The sequence below is a fragment of the Leptinotarsa decemlineata genome, unplaced genomic scaffold (genome assembly GCF_025532065.1).
Source record: "Leptinotarsa decemlineata unplaced genomic scaffold, Ldec_3_MD MMD2_tig00003798_RagTag_RagTag, whole genome shotgun sequence".
NCBI classification, from domain to species: domain Eukaryota; kingdom Metazoa; phylum Arthropoda; class Insecta; order Coleoptera; family Chrysomelidae; genus Leptinotarsa; species Leptinotarsa decemlineata.
The window spans coordinates 956,400-974,363 of record NW_027412596.1 but is presented as its reverse complement, the minus strand read 5'-3'; the positions used below and the strand labels follow the sequence as shown (position 1 = coordinate 974,363).

Here is a 17,964-nt window from a genome sequence, read left to right as displayed (position 1 = left end):
AGAACTTTCGGTCATCCTAGAAGAAACAAAAAATTCTACACCAGGCCCAGATGACATTCCCATTATTTTCCTGAAAATGCTGCCCCAGAATGCCAAAGAACTACTGCTGAAAATGTATAATGTCATATGGAATACGCATGTTTTCCCGCATATATGGTCAGAATCAATCATAGTACCTATTCTTAAAACAGGAAAACCAAAATCATTAACGGATTCGTACAGACCAATCTCATTAACATGTGCCATGTGTAAAGTAATAGAGAAAATAATCAATAGAAGACTGATATGGACCTTGGAAAATCGGAAACTCATCATCCCTCAACAGAGCGGATTTAGAAAAAAGAGATCCACTCTGGACAATCTAGTTGACCTTGAATCAGATGTCCATGAAGCTTTTGCTAACTCCCAAGAATGCATTTCAATATTCTTTGACATATCAAAAGCATATGATACGGTATGGCGACACTCAATAATTAAAAAACTCCATGAATGGTTGGAAATTCGCTGAAATTCATTACGAACTTTCTGAATAACAGAAATTTCAAAGTTCGTGTCAATGGCACACTTTCCTCCAAAAGAACCCAAGATAATGGAGTCCCCCAAGGAACCTCGCTGAGTGTTACTCTCTTCTTGGTTGCAATCAACAGTATCATTGATGACTGTGCAGCCCCTCTGAAAGCTAGACTTTACGCAGATGATTTAGTTGTCTTTGGTAAGGGCAAAAATTTCAAAACTATTTATGGATATTCACAAAATTTCATTTATAAACTACAAGAATGGTCAGAATTATCAGGTCTAAGAATATCTGAGAGCAAGACAAACTGTATCCATTTCACGAAAAGACCCAAAGAAAATTTGCCTAAATTACAACTCAACTATAAAGATATTGAGTACGTCAAACATACAAAATTTCTGGGTATGATATTCGATCAAAAACTCAACTGGAATGAGCACATTACTACATACCTAAAAATGACTTGTCAGAGCGGTCTAAACATAATGAAAACTATTGCATCTAGATCATGGGGTGCAGATACAAATATATTAATGTTGATCTATAGATCTTTAATTAGATCAAAACTGGATTATGGCTCTATAGTGTACAACTCCGCAAAAACGGGACCTTGAAAAAACTGGACACCATCCAAAACTGTGCTCTTAGAATTGCTCTTGGAGCATTCCACACAAGTCCGGTTGAAAGTTTATACTGTGAATCAGGAGAACCTCCATTAAGTATCCGAAGAAAACATCTCAGCCTCACATATGCCGCTGCAGTTCAATCTAACCCAGATAACCCTGTTTTCCATAACGTTATAGCCCAAAGGTTCAGAAATACATTTGCAAAAAGGAAGAGGGTGGCAATTCCATTCTACGAGAGACTCAATCGATTCCTTTCCAACTTACTACTCAATCGACCTGAAATTTTCAACACCTCAAACATTCCTAATCCTCCCCCATGGACCTTTCCAAGCATTAAAATTGAAAAAGGGCTCGTACAATTTGAGAAAAATAACACCAACCATAATTTAATTCATGCAACTTTTCAACAACTATTGCAACAATTCGAAGACTGTATCCAAATATACACCGACGCATCCAAATCAGAAGAAGGAGTGGGGGCAGCATTCACCAGTACTGCCTCCAATCACTCCTTCAAACTACCAGCAGAAAGCACTGTATTCTCAGGAGAACTTTATGCCATATGGAAAGCACTTGAATATGCAGAGAAAAGCGATCACTCAAAATTCTTGGTAATTACCGACTCACTGAGTACACTGGAGGCAATAACGAAGCTAAACCCAGAACACCCCATCATACTTCACATCAAACATAAGCTCCACTCAATCATTGAGAAACGTAAACATATCCACTTTATGTGGGTTCCATCACATGTTGGTATAGCAGGCAACGAAAGGGCCGACCAGCTGGCAAAGGATGCCATTACTAACCCACTCACAGATATTGAAAAAAGAATTGCCCACCCAGACCTGAAACCGTTTTACAAACAAATCCTTACTAACGTGTGGCAACAGCAATGGAATGGCTCCAACTCTAAAATATCAACAATCAAACCATTGGTCTTACCCTGGAAATCACTTCCAAAAACGAGAAAATTGCAAGTTATCCTATCACGTCTTCGACTAGGGCATACTCGCTTCACTCATGAATACATGTGCCATAAGTGTTAAACATATTTTATCTGAGTGCGCATCTTACTCCAACGAGAGAGTCGAGTACGACATCCCCCCTTCAATTGAAGCAGCGTTAGGACAAAATTGTAACTATGAAAAACTAATTGCCTTTCTAAGACGTATACAGCTGCTGCACCGTATATGAAAATTTATTGTAAGAAATCAATGTACTATGAAATTTGAATTGTCGCTAATAACCCTCGAGGTTGATGCGACATCAAATAAATGTAATAAAAAAAAAAAACTTTCACCAATGTTTATAATAATAGGTGTAATATCTATAGCACAAAGAAGCTTTTCTCGTTCATACCATTTTTCTATGAGTGATTCGATGTGTTTCACACATTTTGCCCAAGTTTCAGCATTGCACTTCTCTAACGCTTCATTCCACATACTTAATACTTTTTCATCACTGTATCCATCTCTACCAATATATTTGTTATAGTAGGTTTTGCAATCAGTCCAAATTAATTCAATAGCATTAAAATCTGGGTGGTAAGGTGGTAATCTTAATACTTCATGTCCATGTTCTCGTACCAGTTCATCTATAATATATATATTTTCCTTTCGTTTCATCTTAGCCAATTGTAATAATTCTGGTTTTGTTAATTTGTCATCAAAATTAATGTTGTTTTCGTGTGAGCAACTAACAATTTCTGATTTTCTTGAAGAACGGGTAGACTGTTTATTCAAAATTTCACTATACTTATAAATTATACTAATTCATACTTATAAATTATACTACCCCTACAGCACAAATGTGTCAATTCTAAGGGGACTGTAAAGAACCCAGGCTCCCCAAAGAAGAAAGAAGGATGTCTCGTCAATACTTGAGACGTTGCTGTTTTGAAGTTATACTTTACAAGGTATAAAGTATGTAATGGATCGTATGGTATCTCAGGGTTGTAGTGGATCAAACCTGGCTCTTTGTAGTGAAAAGCAGAAATGTGGTAGACTGTTTATTCTCAGATGACTTGACAAAACTAAAATAGTGCACGTTTAGATTTACACTTGAATTTTATATCCTTACCTACCTAAAATAGTGCAGACACCAACCAAATATCAAAAGGATAATATTATGAGTTTTATTCAACCAAAAGCACGAAAACAGTTTCATCAATGTGTCGATCTTTTCTGACTTTTAAATGGCCTTTGCAGTAACCACGATCGAAATAGCCGTTGCCGTTTTTATGTGGAACTAAAAAAACTCGCCTTGAAAAACCTTTCTCGAGCTGCTAATCGTGGCCCTGCCTAGAGCACATAGAAATGTATTGTGGGTTCTATAACGAAGTGGCGCTGTGGAAATCACGTTTCGCTACATCTGTCCCCCCTCAAGATGAATACTTTCTATCGTAAAGTGTTCACAGTTTGTATTGGCGAATGATAAAGTTTTAGGTGACTGGCGTGAAACATGCCACGCTCAAGATCTTGATCCGGCTGGCAAAGGATATAAGTATCATTTGCAATTTTTTGTTTGATCCGGTAGGGACCCTCAAAGAGAAGCAAAATCTTTCTCGTTTCGGCCCGAATGGATGAAGAAATATTGTGGGCCTTAAGTAAAACTAAGTCACCCGGCTGAAAACGGGTGTAAGGGCGACCCGGGTGTTTTGCGGCTCGTCGCTCCGCTCTGCACCTAAGGTTTGCTTCGGCCAGAACTAGTTTGTCATTTTGCGACTGGTTTCCCGCATTATAATCGGGATGGACGATATCAGGTGGTAACAACTTCACTTTATCCTTTCCGAACTCAAGCTCAATAGGAGCGAAGCCGGTGGATTCGTGGACGACTGAGTTTAAAAAAGACTGAAATAACGGAATATCCATTGCCCATTTCGAATACCGGTCATGATAATAGCAACGCAAAATTCGGCCAATTTCGCGCATGCAACGTTCCGACGGATTGGCCATTGGGTGGCGTACAGAAATATAGACAAGTTTAATGCCCAATGTCTCTAAAGTGGCTTTCCAAACTTTCGAGGAGAATTGTGTAGCATTATCATGAAGTACACGTTTCGGAAGACCGTGCAACGGAAAATAATTTTTTTTCAGCCTGTTCAACATGGTGACAGAATTTGCCTTTTTTATCGGATACAATGTCACGTATTTGGTGAATATATTATAAATGACAAAAATATACATAGCCTCTCCGCGACTGCGCACCAAGGGACCAAGCACATCCATAGCTAGTAAGTCCGTCTTCGATTCTGGAAGTATCGGTATTTGGGGAGTATTTGGTAAGATTGATATTTTGGATTTTTGACATACATTACATGATTCAATTATTTTCTTAATATTTCTTTGCATATTTTGAAAAAAAAACTTCCTCTCTCAGAGCCATCCATATTTTATAGACTCCGAAGTGTCCCAGAGCTTCATGCGCACCCATAACTAGGTCTCGTATAGGCGATTCTGGAATGCAGAGAAGAAAAATGTTTGGACTGTCTCCTCTTTCATAAAGAATGTCTTTATAAAAGTTTAGGATCGTCGGTTTGCAACTCACCTATTTTCTTCAGCTTCTCACCAATCTGAACGGGAAGTTGAATGGAGGTTACTCTGAAACATTTGTCAGTTGGTGTGGGAAGTCTTAAGCAAGCGTATCGTGATAGTGCATCGACCTGAAAATGTTCCTTTCCTGGCACATGTACAATCTGAAAGGTAAAATCCTGAAGGGCAAGAGCCCATCTCGTGATTCTTGGACTCAACAGTCGACAAGAGTTGAGATAGGTCAAAGTTCGGCTGTCCGTATGAAGGGTAAACTCGTTGGCCAGGAGGTAAATTCTCCAACGTAATATACACCAGAGTGCAGCTAATACTTCTTTTTCGTTCGAACTGTATCGTCTTTCCCTTTCTATCAACAGTCGACTCGCCCAGGCCACCACATGTTTTTCACCCTCTTTGATTTGATAGAGCTGTCCCGCGATTCCAACATCGCTTGCGTCCGTTGCTACATGTAACGGTAAGGTGGGATCAGGGTGATATAACAGAGTGGATTCTTGGAGTTCCTGCTTGAGACTTTGGAAAACTGTTTCCTGTTCCTCCCTCCATTTCCACTTGGTAGGTTTTCGCAAGAGTGAGGTAAGCGGCTCCGAAAGGTCGGCAAACCTCGGTGAAAAAGCTCGGTCATAATTACAAAGGCCTAGGAACCTTTGTAGCTCTTTCAAGTTGATAGGACGTCGATAATCCTGGATGGCCTGAATCCTTTCTGGATCTGGACTAATACCTTTCGGAGAAACTACATAGCCGAGAAAATGCATTTCGTTCTGGAAAAATTTACATTTAGCCAATTTAACCGTTAAGCCTGCCCACTGTATCCTGGAGAAAACTTTCTCCAAATGTCGTAAATGTTCTTCAAAAGAAGATGACATCACCAAGAGGTCGTCTACATAAGTGAGGAGAAAATCACAGTATTCATCCCCGAAAACCAGCCTCATTGCTCTCGAGAACGACGCCACTGCCGTGGACAGCCCAAACGGTAAAGTACAAAATTGGTACGTTTTTCCGTTAACCATAAACCCGGTGTATTTTCGATCTTGAACCTTTATTGGAATTTGCCAGTGAGAGTGGGATAAATCAATTTTTGACAAAAAAGTTTTGCCCCCCAAGGAACGAACGATGTCATCAATGCGCAATGGTAACTCAAAATCAGGCACCAACCTCTTATTGAGGTGTCTCACGTCAAGGCAAACCCTGACGTTTCCATCTTTTTTATGGTCGTCATCAGGGCAGATATGTAGGAAGTAGAGGCCCGCTCGATAACACCCCACTGTTCCATCTGGGCTAAAGCTGAATTTACAGCGTTTCGGTGAGCCACCGGAATGGGGTACGGTCGAACAAAAAATTCTTCGTCGTTTTTGAGTACGATGGGATGCTCATATAACATTGTACGCCCCGGAATATTCGAAAATACCGTTGAATATTTCTGGATTAACTCCGCAAACATATCTTTCTGATCATTGGTCAGGCAACAGTTAGCATCAAAAATTTGTGATACTTCCACCTTTTCATGATTTAGAAAAACCGTCAAGGCTTCATTGCGTCTCTGAACCGCATTATTGACGATATCAGAAATGCGGGGAGATTCCACATTGCCATATTCATGCTCAAACAACCTCTCTTTGATGTTCAAAGGACGGTCCTCTTAATGTAAGGTTATCGTTTTTTTCTGTAGGTTGAGAACTGCCTCATAAATCCTTAGAAAATCCACCCCAATGATAATTGGATAATAAAGATCAGAAATAATAAGGAATTCGTGACAAAATTCCGTTTCGTTCAGTAAAAAGGAGATATCGGCTTGAAATGACACTTTTTTATATTTCGATTGAAATGCACCTACCACTCGGATTCCGGGACACGGAAAGTGGGGAATGTATTTTTTATGATCAGAAATTTGTTCCCGTACCACCATCGAGATTACCGATACCGTACTACCTGTATCAATCATGGCTGGGAATTCTTGGTCATATAATGTGACTACAATAACAGGGATCGCGTGTCAACCGGCGCATGGTTAAAATCACATTCTTCCAATAAGTCTGAACGAGGAAAATTTTCGATAAGTGTGGCTCTGTTGAGGATTGCTCCCACGCGTGAGCCTGCACGCGGGAGTACTCTTCGTTTTCCGAGGGCGGTACCTCAGGGGAAGATATGTCGAGGTTGGAAATGTGTTTCTTTCGGAAGACTCCACCAAAATCTTTCCGGTTGGCTCTGAAATTGACTTTTTGTTTGATTTGATTTTGTTTCCATTGATTAGTTTCAGTTGGTGTCGGTTTGGGAAGAGAAAAACAATTAGCAGTCTGACTAGGATAGTTGTCGCTAAAAGTTACTTTTTTGTCGTTGAAAAAATAGTAATCGGTTTGTCTAAGTCGATCAACTGCTGTTAAAAGCGAACTCGCCCCGACCAAAACTGCTGAAATATTCGGTGGAAAATGTTTTGCGATTGTGATTAACAGTTGCTCCGAGGAGTGGGGGGATGTAGGTATTTTGCCATAACGACGTATTTATTGAAATAGTCGACGAACGCGCCATCACTGTCTCTGTAACGCCCCGATTCTAACTGTAGCTTAACTTTCAGTTGTTTGTTGGCACTCCAAAATTGTTCCACGAATGCGGCCCGGAATTCAGTGTAATTTGCAAAAAAATTAATATACGCCTGAAACCAAAGTTTGGCTGAATTTTGGAACAAGTGATTAACCATCAAGGAAAACTTATTCATATCAATATTATGTACATCGATAAAAGTTTCAATATAATTTAGAAATTCAATTGGGTGGAGTGAGCCCTCGCCATCATAGATAGGTAAGGACTTACATGATTCTAAGTCTTTCACAGCCTGAATCCTATTATTTGCGCAAGAATATTCGAAAGCTGCTGGTACAATCCCTAAATTACAGTTTTCTCTATAAAATGAACAGCATCGGGATTTATGGATTATGCTCCCTGACTATGACAATTCGTACAAATAGGTAAACACAAATTACCATTCTGTTGGTTACCAGAAAATAATGAATTATTTCGTGGATTCGAAAATTTTTCTATATTTCTATCTGAATAAGTATTGGTGTTCGTGAATGTAACGGGTTGAGGATTTTTTTGTAAGCCTAAAAGATTTATATTTGGCTGAAAATCATTTTCTTTCCTCATATTATGACTGAAACTTTGTTTCGATGAAGAATGTAACCCGCTACTAGTAGGAATGTAACTGATTTTTGGAGTAACAATAGGCGTAACCAGGGTTGTAGCAAAATTCACTTCTGCTCTTTTTAAAGGGGGTAAAACATTAGGTATTATATTTCTTGGACTCTGTTTAGGCCCCTTGTTCTCCTCACTTAAATTAATATTATGGAGATCCTGCTCCAGAGAAGAAAAAACTTGTACAGTTGATACTGTGATTGGTTGTTTTGAAAAAACCAATGATGTAGCTCCAAGTGATGAAAAATCGTATCCTGGCAGTGGTACCATTGGAGTTGTCCCCAAAGGTGCCCCAAGAGTAGGTATTGTTAACAGGCTGTTGATGTTCAGAGGTGAATACAATGGAGAAATGTTACCTTGATTTCCAGTATTATCCGTACTTTGCGATGTTGGGAAAATTATATTTTCTGCCTCCTCATCGTTTCCCATCATTCGCCCGCTCCGTAGCTGGTATCTTTTCGGAGAATTATCCACCACCATTTTCTGGCTTGGATATGACTGAAAAAATCAGGCCCGAGTTGATCGCCAAAATGTAATGGATCGTATGGTATCTCAGGGTTGTAGTGGATCAAACCTGGCTCTTTGTAGTGAAAAGCAAAAATGTGGTAGGCTGTTTATTCTCAGATGACTTGACAAAACTAAAATAGTGCACGTTCAGATTTACACTTGAATTTTATATCCTTACCTACCTAAAATAGTGCAGGCACCAACCAAATATCAAAAGGATAATATTATGAGTTTTATTCAACCAAAAGCACGAAAACAGTTTCATCAATGTGTCGATCTTTTCTGACTTTTAAATGGCCTCTGCAGTAACCACGATCGAAATAGCCGTTACCGTTTTTATTTGGAACTTAAAAAACTCGCCTTGAAAAACCTTTCTCGAGCTGCTAATCGTAGCCCTGCCTAGAGCACATAGAAATGTATTGTGGGTTCTATAACGAAGTGGCGCTGTGGAAATCACGTTTCGCTACATCTGCCCCCCTCAAGATGAATACTTTCTATCGTAAAGTGTTCACAGTTTGTATTGGCGAATGATAAAGTTTTAGGTTTAGTGGCGCTGTGGAAATCACGTTTCGCTACAAGTATAAACTTCATATGAACATTTTGGTATTGTTTACAATGGACAACATAAGTGTGACGTCAAGAGTGGGTGGAGCTTGGCGAACTTTTCCAAACAATTCAAAAATGCATTGAAATTGTCATAAGAGCTTCTTTCAACGAATGTTTAACAATTGTGGGGTACAAATAAGCCTTTTCAGTTATAATTTTACATTTGCAGGAGCATTTTCTTCCTACATATATCAAACAGCGACCCGTAAGTAATTATTTCTCAGTTATAATAGCTTCTGAAATATTTGTTAGGTTATGTATTGAATGTTTCTATCATTATTAAGTTTTCATTTCACGTTTAAGAATTTATAAAAAAGATCTTCAAGTAATTTGTGTTGAAACAGCATTTTATATGTTATTTTCCTTTTGTTTCAGATTTCTGACCTGCAGTAAACATGGTTACGTGTTTCGTTCCTGGTTTTAAACACTACAGTGAACAAAGGAATTGTAAATTTTTTGGATTTCCTGCAGACCCAGCTGAGAGAAAAAAGTGGATTAATCTCATAAGGTACCTAATCAGCATACTTAATACATAGATGAAGCATTTTATTGTTAAATTAATTTGCAGGAGACAAGATCGAGGGTCATCAAAGCATTCATTAGTTTGCAGTTGTCATCTTGTTAACATGAATAAAAAATAGAAAAACTTTATTTGAATTCAATATGAAGAGAAAGTTCGACTTTGAAACTCCAGAAAAACAGTATGTTCACATGAATGAGAAAAGATATTACTATTCTTGGATTCAATAACTTTGTTTTCAGTAAACTAACTGTCAAGGCAAGAGAGGTTGAGGTGGAAGCAACCAATATAAGTTCAGAAGCAGCAGGGCCTTCACAAATATCTGAAACAGAGACTCTTGCCATTTTAAATTTGTAATTGGTATAATTTCCACATAGATACTTTTGATTCCTTCGGTGAATAACTATATGATTTCACTGATTGAATTCTTTGAACTTTATTCACTATTTACAGTAGTGGCCATAAAAAATAAATACTATCTATAACAACTGATCGATTTAGTTTTCATTATTTTGAGCTTGTCCCCAACAGTTACTATATTCAATACTATTACAGAAATATTGGTGAAGGTATATTCTGAATATTTATTACATATATCTGATACACTTTATCTTAACATGATTATCTGGATATAATTTTATATACTGAGTCAAGTTTCAGCTGATATAAGATTATGTGTAAGTTTTGGCAGGTACTGTTTTATAAAAAAATCTTATAGCAGCGATAAGTTTTCTGCCCACAGTGGATCATATTTCTTGTCCGTCACAGATATATTGTAGTGTCCAAAAAGAGCTAATGTGGCAATATGATGACATTTTATTCCTCTAAGACAAGTACAATTTGCAGATATGATATCTTCAGATTTATTCAGTGTGATCTGCAACAAAGATACTGTTCGGTAAAAATGGAAGACTTATACATGACATACGACTCACTTCAACACGGTAGAGTTCATCTTTCATGCTTACATGTAGTTTTCCTCTTCCTCTTATCATCATCAAGTTAGCATCAAACTGCATACTTTCCACATGATTTGATTCCAAGGCATTTTCAGCCTTTTTCATCATTTTATTATCATTGTCGAGTAAATCATTTATAGAGGATAGCTTTAAAACATGTTATGAAGCCATTCTATATCTGAAATCTGGAACAATAGATGTTGAGTAACTATATTTCAATTGAAAAAATAACATAACCTCAACAAACATAACAACTCTTGAATTTTCATTAAAAACGTTACCTACCAATGGAGATTTTTTCAAAATATGTAACAACTAACTGACACCAAATCAAAAATGTACGCGAATGTCCTTATTAGCAATGCAAGCACATTACAATATATATATATATATATATATATATATATATATATATATATATATATATATATGTATATATACATATATATATATATATATATATATATATATATATATATATATATATATATATATATATATATATATATATATATATATATATATATATATATATATGTTGAACTGGTTTTTCCGGGTATTTGATCCGTGTATGTGAAATTAGAGATAATATCACATACACGGATCAAATACCCGGAAAAACTAGTTCAGCATATTCCTTTCCGTGAAAACTTCAGATTTCATATTCGATACCTTAACGTGGAGAAGAGGTCAACTAAGAAGAAGAACTCAGGTAAAACTCAACAACATGTAAGTAGTAGGTAGTAGAGAGTTTATGGACTACTCTATCTCTGAACACGTAACGAATACCATTTTACCAGTATAGTAAGAAGTTAGTTGAGCAGGGTCAACAAACTTCTGAACACGTAACAGCACACCTTGATAATGACAAATGAGATTTTGTCGAAACGTCGGTGAAATTAGAGATAATGTCACATACACGGATCAAATACCCGGAAAAACCAGTTCAGCATATTCCTATCCGTGAAAACTTCAGATTTCATATATATATATATATATATATATATATATATATATATATATATATATATATATCTGGTTCTAACATCCGAAACTGTTTGGAAACAGCGCAAGACATGATGCGTACAAGCAAAAAATCTCAAACAGTCCGAAACAGTCTCGGACACTTGTTTAAACCAGAACGCTTTTAAGGAGACCACTCTGTCACCTATCGTATGTATGAAGAGATGAAGACAAGAAAATACTATTGATTATGTCCATTTTGTTATGTAGCGGATCCTTATAGTCAGTTCAAATGTTATCTAACCTCAATCATCAATTATTCAAATCAAATAAATAAAAGAACATCCTAGCAAATAGCCCAAACAAATTTTCACATAAATGCGCATGAGCAACGGGAACAGTTCTCGCCAGTTCAGCTTCGAGAGCAAGAACGATTCGGGACGGTTCAAAACAGTTTAGGATCATTTCGCAGTCGAATCCAGAACAGAGGATTCGTCAGTCCAAAATTATCCTCAATAAACCAGAACGCTCTCTATTAACTGCGCATGATCTTGACGTCCTAAAACCTGAATTCCGTATAACCAGAACAAACCTGTAAAATCGATTTGTTTGGAAAAGTTCGCTAAGCTCCGCCTAGTTGTGACGTCAGGACTTAGGAAGTCTATTAGAAAAGTAAAATCTTCTCACATTTGACACTTTGTGGCCTCAGGAGCTCAAGGCTTCCTGCTAGTATTGTAGGGGGAGTCCTTATAATAACGGTTTATACAATTTATAGACTGACACATAAATCAAGGGATTTGTTAACAAGTTTGGAACCAACTGAGGAAGGTGTGAATGTTAGGGAAAGGAATTATAGATATTTCAACTGGATCTGAGTTTGATTCAATTGGTTACCGTTTAGAATAAATTTCCCGTTATTGTTTAGTATGCTATATAAGCTCCAGGGTTGATGAAGCGGGTGGCGCTCTACCCTCCATCTTACCCACGCCCTTCTCCACTGTTTAAAAGCTGGTGGCCTATCCTGGGAGCTATAACATAACCTCAACGAACATAACAACTCTTGAATTTTCATTAAAAACTTTACCTACCAATGGAGATTTTTTTCAAAATATGTTACAACTAACTGACACCAAATCAAAAATATACGCGAATGTCCTCATTAGCAATGCAAGCACATACAATAAATATATAAATAATTTCTTATGGCGTTTTAACATGTAAAATCGATTTGTTTGGAAAAGTTCGCTAAGCTCCGCCTAGTTGTGACGTCAGGACTTAGAAAGTCTATTAGAAAAGTAAAATCTTCTCACATTTGACACTTTGGGGCCTCAGGAGCTAAAGGCTTCCTGCTAGTATTGTAGAGGGAGTCCTTATAATAACGGTTTATACAATTCATAGACTGACACATAAATCAAGAGATCTGTTAACAAGTTTGGAACCAACTGAGAAAGGTGCTGATGTTAGGGAAAGGAATTATAGATATTTTAACTGGATCTGAGTTTGATTCAATTGGTTACCGTTTAGAATAAATTTCCCGTTATTGTTTAGTATGCTATATACCCTCCATCTACCCTCCATCTTACCCACGCCCTTCTTCACTCTTTAAAAGCTGGCGGCCTACCCTGGGAGCTATGCTCTCTCAATTCCCTAGTTGCGACTCTCACGCCAAATTGTGGAACAATGAGAAATCGTTTACAAATTGACTTAATTAGTTAATGAGAAATGAAAGGCGTGACAAAAGATGGCGCCACCTATAAGTCTTTTGAAAAATTTGTTCAATTATTTTTTAACTTTATTTATAATTTTTGCTATATAACAGATCAGAGCAATTTAATTTTTATATTCTTCAACACAGATCATATCAGGTTTGTTCTGGTTCTACAAAATTCAGGTCCCAGGACCTCAGGATCATGTGCAGTTTATATATAGCGTTCTGATTTATTGAGGATAATTTCGGGCGCCAGTATATGCATATATATTCAATGATGACAAATTGTCAACTTCAATTTTCAGTAAAAGTAGTACTCATCATATGCACGGATATTCAATGACTAACAAATTCCCAACTTCGACTTTTCAGTGAAAGTAGTAATTTGTCATATAATGCACACATATTCAATGACTAACAAATTCCCAACTTCGACTTTTTAGTCAAAGTAGTCATTTGTCACATAATCTTTTACTACTACTGTTTGTATGAATAATGTAGCCCTGAAAAGGGCTGTTTTTTTATCAGTAGGTCCACGGTTATTGTGTCACAGATTTGACATTATTGCATATTATACATATCGACACTCGGGTGAAGTTTTTTAGGGGTCTCTCGCAAGCATCGCACTAATTATGGAAACGGTGTTGTGGGTGTTAAATAACTTTTGTTTCGTGACACTTCCTGAAGAAGATATATATGTTGTATCGTAGCATTAGAATATATAACATATATGTTATAGTGATGATCAAATAATACTCAGTGGAAACAGTGGAAAGAGATAACCAGACAGCCGACAGTGTTTTACAATTTACATACATTTGCCAGACATGATATTGACAGTTGACAGTATCATTGTTTTATGTTATTGGGTATTGTTTTCGTCAGTTTTACAGTATTTTGCAGTCAAATATATTACATAAATAGTTTTTTCAAAGCTAAACGTCTCTTGGCATCATTACTTCCAAAGTAAGTACAATACAATATGTTTTATTCATAAATGTTCTTTAATATTTCTAACCTCACAATTGACATTTGTGAATATGATTCCGCATTACCGGGATATTATACAAAAGTAATTGGGAGTGTGAAAACGATAATAAGAGAAATAACATTAATTAAATCTATGAAATCATGCCAAAACATGTACAATATATTTATACTCCTTTTGAGATTATGCCTGGAAGTATTCTCAATTCACAAACACAACAATTTGTGTTGAACTTGTGCGAATATTTTGAAATGGAGAGAGCGCTTGGAGGACCTTTGTTACCATTTTCATCTGTTCAAGAGGTAACCATTGAAATGATAAAAGAAATGTCATAACTTTTCTTAACTGTATTTCAGAGAGTTGCAGATGCACTTGAAATATCTAAAAAACGGTGTTCAATATCAAACAAAGAAATAAACACAAACCCATTCCATCAACTCTAGGAAAAAGTAGACATCGTATCAAAAAGAAAACATTCGATTTACCTGAAGGCTGAAAATGGAAGTATGATATACTGTGTACGATATGTATAAAGACAGTGAGTACATCTTCTTAGTACGTGGTGAAGAAAAGACGGTACAAATTGACTGCTCAGATGTCTATATGATGGAAATGTTATTTCACGTGTTTTCTGTTTGAGTGTGTTGTGTCGGGACTTCTAATTCTAGCTATACCATTAGTTAAATTTTGAAAAATTTCATTTTCAACCAATGAAATTAAGTGTATCAGTGCAGCACACTCTCAAAAAGAAAGCAGATTTCATTCGATGCACGTGACTTAGACGCGACACTGACTAGTGTCGAGAGAAAAATTTCTAAACAAATATAACCCCCATTTTCATCAGTCACAACTGTATCAGGAATGGCCTTGGATGTATGATAATCAGTTAACTAGTCAAACTTAATTGTGAAATATATTTTTTTTAACATTTGAAGGTTCAGTTGTATCTCGTATTCGAAGTGCAGTTATAATATCAATTCTCCTATTCTATGAATTTTGAAATGTACCTATATTAATTTGAATATTTTCTTTCAGAAAAACATCTTACCCTTCGATCTCTGAACGATGAGCTGAAAAATAAGGAAATTGTTTCTATGTGCGAATCGTCTTTAAATGTTTTACTGGAAGAGCTGGGATTTAAATTTGAAAAAGATGATAATCGAAGAGCTTTGATTGAAAGACCTAATATCGCTTCACAACGAGCATTTTTTTCACGCAAATACCAGGAACACCGAAGAAGTTTAAAACCACAAAGAGTGGTTTTTTTAGATGAAACATGGATGTATTCTAGAGGAAATAAAAGAAAGTCATGGCAGGATGATAATGTAAAAAGTGCACGCAAACCCGAAGGATATGATGGTAAACGATTTCTTGTTGTGCATGTTGGTTCTATGAAAGGGTTTATTCCAGAAGCCAGTTTATTGTTCTGTTCAAAATCTTTGACTTTAGATTACCATGGAGAAATGAATAGTACGATGTTCACCAAGTGGATTACTTTATAGTTACTTCCCAATTTGGAAAAACCATCTTTAACTATAATGGACAGTGCACCATACCACAGTGAAATTTTGAATAAACAGCCTACCAGTTCTTCAAGAAAATCAGAAATTGTTAGTTGCTCACACGAAAACAACATTAATTTCGATGACAAATTAACAAAACCAGAATTATTGCAATTGGCTAAGATGAACCGAAAGGAAAATATATATATTATAGATGAACTGGTACGAGAACATGGACATGAAGTATTAAGATTACCACCTTACCACCCAGATTTCAATGCTATTGAATTATTTTGGGCTGATTGCAAAACCTACTATAACAAATATATTGGTAGAGATGAATACAGTGATGAAAAAGTATTAAGTATGTGGAATGAAGCGTTAGAGAAGTGCAATGCTGAAACTTGGGCAAAATGTGTGAAACACATCGAATCACTCATAGAAAAATGGTATGAACGAAAAAAGCTTCTTTGTGCTATGGATATTACACCTATTATTATAAACATTGGTGAAAGTTCTGAATCGGAAAGTGATTAATATATTATTTTTTTTAATTAATGGTAGGTGCATAATTGTACGTGCTCGCAATGCATATGTATATCTATGAAAAAATTTTTAGTTGATGATGTGTTGAGTATTGCCTGACCAAATATATTTCAACTGGTGTTTTTTTTTTACTTCTTAGACATTCATTTGTGTCTGCATCCATGCACGGATGATTCAATAGAAGCTCGTTTGTTGAACTAATTTTCATGTGATATTTGATATAATTTATGAGTAGTCAACCCACAGCATAAATAAGGAATTTTTTGTTGCCTACTGTGGTTAAAAATCATTTATTTGATATTAGGTTTTTTACCGACGGAAAGATGGCGTCACCTATCACTCTTTTGAAAAATGAAGCGATTCGATAATTTTTTCATAAATTCTGTACCTCAGAGGTAAACTATCGTAACTGACATTTTGAAAATTTTACAGGAGAGCAGTTGTAACTCAAGTTACTTGAGTTTACACATATCACATCATAACAGATACATTGAAGTCACATTGGCTATGACGCCATTCATTAGCTGTGCAGATACGACAAAACTGTCCACTCAAGAATATACACCTCGATAATGTAGTTACATCAATAACCCCAAAATCGAGAATTTTTCAGTTACGACAGTTTACCTCTCAGGTACAGAATTCAATACAATTTTTGCGTAGATATTATAGTTCAGGAATCGCAAAGTTGCGAAATACTAGAAAAATCGATCAATTGAATTGAATATTTCAAGTAACACTTTTTATGGGATTTTCACTGAATATTTTGCAAAACCGAAGCACTTGTATAACTGTGTACTGTTTACTATACTTTTCTCTGGCGTGTTCATACTAGATATATTTTTAAAGTGGTCATAATCATTATTGCTCTAACTATGAAAAAAACTACTTGCAGCCTCTACTATTCAAACTGACACTCAATCCATTGTAACGTTATTTCCACATTTCAAGCTCTCCAACTTCTGAATACAGTGACTAGTTTTTATTCAGTTATATAGTTCAAATAAAGAAGCATATCATTTCCAAATTACTTCAAGACCTTCACAACCGTACGAAAGTGAACACCAATGCTTTTACACACTTTGTCGATCACGGTCTTCAACCTCAGTTCATAGATGGCGCAACTATATTTCCAGCTAATGCTTGTCCCCTTATATGTTGAGAATGTATTGAAATACTCTTGGAAGACCATATATACATAATAAAGCATAAACATATTTAAAGGACAGATGCTAACATAGTCCTCGCCGCTTGCGCGTCACAATTAACAGCGAGAGATGAGCGATGCGTTTATTCAGCCACACGCCGTGGAGTGAACATCACGTTCTTCTATCGTTAAATAGTTGCTGCTGTGACGTCACACAGCGTCACATTTGTTACTTTGTGGATCTTTGAAAGAGAGGGCTTTACCAACTTCTTCCCTAACGAAAAGGGGGTTTTTAAAAATTTATTCAATTGACTATTCAACACTGTATATCACTTTTGGAATTTCGAATAAGCTATTTCTGTGTAATCGGCAATTTCACATACGTTTTATGACAATGCAAACAAAATTTCGGAAGGAATTATACTCAAGACGAATTCATCTCGATGCGCTCTCACATACTCAATGATTGCGTTCACGATCACAACTCGTTATGCAGATGTGTGTTTATTCTGTACAAACTGGTACAGAGTACATATGAACGATAATGTCAAATCCTAACTTTTTCGTGTATGTCAAACCCAAAACACTACTACTACTTCAAAGTCGCCTTGTCCGCATGTAGACTTCTTCAAAGTCACCTT

At 36.4% G+C, this 17,964-nt stretch overlaps 2 long non-coding RNA genes across 2 annotated transcripts in view; both read left to right on the top strand.

The window, feature by feature from the left end:
• LOC141483657 (uncharacterized) overlaps positions 1-17,964 on the top strand; it is a 123,766-nt gene that overhangs the window by 46,814 nt on the left and 58,988 nt on the right. The gene's annotated exons all lie outside the window — the stretch shown is intronic.
• On the top strand, positions 9,315-9,990 carry LOC141483634 (uncharacterized). Its single transcript, XR_012466201.1, has 3 exons — positions 9,315-9,498; positions 9,559-9,691; positions 9,753-9,990. It is a non-coding gene; the product is annotated as an uncharacterized lncRNA (long non-coding RNA).